Genomic DNA, 3,796 nt, shown 5'->3' with positions numbered 1-3,796 from the left:
TAGCATAACACAAGTGCAAAAGCTAGTTACTTTATTAGGACTGGGACACCACACCATTTCATTTCCCTCAGAAGCTACTGGAATCTCAGCAGTGTGCTTACTGAGAATTTGGATTATAGGCATGAGTGAGTGGCACCGAATTTCAGCCCTCACCTAGGTGAGGTGCTAGGAAATCCATGTACACATCTTTTTGTGACCAGATTGAGGAAGGCATGACCAGTAAGACCAAGAAAAAGAAGAAGTTGTGGTGTGGGCACCTCAGAGCCTGTGAGTAGGAAGCCCACCTGGTCTAGGGACCCGTTGACCCTTATTTCTCCCCAGCTTGTCAAAATGCCCTTTATGGTTGGTGTTGGCCAGGTAATGTCTGTTCTCTATTTGAAAGGACTCAGGCATAAGCACTCATTAGACAGACCATACATCTCCTCATTGTTCACTCCAAACTCCAGTTCTATAGCTTCCTTCGTTAGAGTCTCATGGAAGTTGAATGACACTTCAACTTGCAGAGTCCACTCTAAGAATGCTGTACCTATTTCCATTCTTAGGTTTGGGTCGCCATAAAAGAGCTTCTCCAGGACTCCAGATGAAAAACCCTCCAGTGGAGCTGGTGACTGATGGAGATGGAGAATCATCACTGCACTCCAGAAAGCATGGGCCTTCTGTAGAAATCACCAAACAGGTTTGCAATCCTGTGGATATAGCTTAGGCTCTAAAAGCCACGTGTGACACAGTTGAACCCGCATATTCTCTGGAGGAAGAAAAAGAGGAGCCACAATTCCTTCCCTTTGCTTTCACAGTGCACCCAGAGTCAGTCCACATGAGTCAAAACGACACTCTACTTACTGTGCAAGCTAAAGGGGCACACTCTAGGCTCATGGAATGTGTCCCCAGCTTATGTGCAGTTGAAGCAGTAAGTGCAGTCTTAATACTGGATTCACTGGAGGAAAATGAATCAGTCCTCAGAGAATATCTCGACCCATCTGTCTCACCACATGAGAAGCAATCTCCAGTCGACAAACTAGAATCCATGCTCCTCTTAACTCAGGAATGACATTGTTTCTCATGAGGAGGGAGACCCTTCTGAGGACTCAGGTAGAATGTCTGCCTGAAGGCTACTTGGAGACCAGTCTGGATTTAGAGCTTCCCTGTCGCCTTCCTAGAAAGACATCTCTTTATCTTGGTCTCATGATTGTTGTCAAGTGTTAATTGTATTTACTTTTCTAACTATCAAACTCTCATTGTTAATATTATGGTGCACAATGCTTCAGTCATTATTATACTATGTTTTACTTTCCACCTACAATGTGAGCTTCCAGATACATAGGTACTGGGTGGGGTAAAAATCAGACTGGCCTGGACCTGGACAAGATATCCTTACTGTATATACAGAGAACAATAAAATGCATGGTATCACCAGGATTCCATGCCAGGCCTCCATGGAGAGACAGGTCAGCTACCAATGCTTAAGGACAGAGCAGATGAGATGCCTAGAAATGTATTCTGTTAATAGGGAGAAGTGCCAGAGTAACTATAGTATTATGTGGGACTCTGTTCTGTGAGTTTGTCTGTTTCTGTATCCATTGTGCTTTGTACAAATATTTCAGAAACTTAAAACTCCACAACAGCATCAAAAATCTACTTTGGCCTTGAGTGTGGCCTAGTTTTAGAGAGCTCGCCTAGTATACAAGAAGCCATTAATTGAATTCCTAGGCTCTGCATACACAGAAAAAGCCAGATAAGCCACTGTGGTTCAAATGTCAGAGTGCCAGCCTTGAACAAAAAGTGGCCAAGGACAGTTCCTGGTCACTGAGTTCAAGCCCCAGGAGTAGCCAAACAAGAATTCATACCATTTTTCACACATTTTGAAATAGATCTGATTCATCTAAACCTACTTCTTTTTTGCCAGTCCAGGGTTTGTGCCATGAAGCCAAACTCCTGGCCTCCAACCTTACTATTTTTAGTCATTTAATTTTTTTACATAATCACATTTCATGCTGTCTGTATTAATACCATAAAGTGGAGGGATCACTACTACACTGTTGGTGGGAGTGCAAACTCATTCAACCACTATGGAAAGCAGTGTGGCAGTGCCTCAAAAGGCTAAACATAGAAATCCCCTATGACCCAGCAATTCCACTACTTGGCATTTACCCAACCATCCAGAAACAAGGACATACTAAATCCACTAGCACAACAATGTTCATTGCAGCACTATTCACCATAGCAAAGATATGGAACCAACCCAGATGTCCCTCAGTTGATGAGTGGATCAACAAGTTGTGGTATTTGTGCACAATGGAATTCTATGCTGCTGTCAGAAAGAATGACATCGCCCCATTTGTTAGGAAATGGAAAGACTTAGAAAAAAATCATATTAAGTGAAGTAAGCCAGACTCAAAGGAACTTAAGCTCAATGGTTTCCCTTATTCGTCATAATCAGTAGAAACCTTGGACTTTACTAGCAGAGATCTGCAATAGAGGAAATCTTTATACATAAGGCCATATAATGTGAAGCTAATTGAAAGGACCTCCAGGATATTGAAACAAAAGCCATATAATGAATGATTGTTGTCCTTAATGTACTATGTTGTCTCTCATCTCCTTTGCTGTGCCTTGGTTATCTCATATTAATATAGTATCTCACTTTGTTATCTGATATATTGAATTTATTGGTATTTAGATATTTGAAATTTGATAGGGAAGGGGGGAAAACCAAGACGGGTGAGGGGGTGTGAGGGGGGGAAGGGAAATGGGTACCAAGACATGTGAAAGGGTATCAATGTATGTGAATTAATGCACCTTCTGTCTGGCAAATATCATGTAACCCTTTTACTAATTACAATAAAAAATAGAAAAAATAAAAAAATAAAAAATACCATAAACTGTATGCTTAGTGTAATAATGATAAAGTTAAAACGTAAGAAATTAATAACTAAAATTTCTTTTTTAATTTATTTTATAGCATTAGTACAATTTTTTGAGAAAAGTTACCTAGAATGTTTATCTTAGAGTTCAAATAATCCATTTTGATAAATAATGTCAGCCCATATAATTTATTTCAACACATTTCTATCTATTGTTTTCAATAATAAAAATACAAATATATTTGGTGTAAATAAACTTTATGACTTGTGGGATGGGTTTTTGGGGATAGTGAAAGAGAACAGGAGGGAATGGGTAACAGTGTTTACAAGAAATGTGCTCATTACATATGTAACAGCAATCTCTTTGTATATCAGCTTGACAACAAAATTCAAGAAGTACAAAAATTTTAAAAGTCTACTTTGGGGAGAATTTTTTTGCCAGTCCTGAACACTGTCCTTGTTTTTGTTTTTGTTTTTTCTTAAGGCTAGAGCTCTATCACATGTGCCACAGTAATATTTTTGGCTTTCCTTTTTCATGTATGTTGTACTAAGGAATTGAACCTGGGTCTTGCTTGGCAAGAACTCTTCCACTGGGCTAAACTCAGGGCCCCAGTGGGAAGGATATTTTTGACAAATTTTGTAGGAAATATGTACACTGACAAGGAAAAGCCATCAACAAAAGAAATAACAATTACATAGATGGATAAAGACATGCCAGTATCATGGCACATCTCCATAATTCTAGTTTCAAGAGTGGCCTGTTTGGACCAGGAGTTTGCTGGCCCAAGTGGTAGAGTGCTATCCTTTAGAAAACTCTAGGACAGTGTTCAGGCCCTGAACAGACAAAAAATAATTTAACGCTAGTGATTGGTGGCTCACCCGGTTAATCTTAGGTACTCTGGAGGCTGAGATCTGATGATCGAGGTTGAAAGACA

The sequence above is a fragment of the Megascapheus bottae genome, unplaced genomic scaffold, assembly GCF_031878675.1.
Source record: "Megascapheus bottae isolate mThoBot1 unplaced genomic scaffold, mThoBot2.hap1 HAP1_SCAFFOLD_62, whole genome shotgun sequence".
Lineage (NCBI taxonomy): Eukaryota > Metazoa > Chordata > Mammalia > Rodentia > Geomyidae > Megascapheus > Megascapheus bottae.
The sequence above is the reverse complement of the archived record's forward strand: the minus strand, read 5'-3'. Positions refer to the sequence as shown.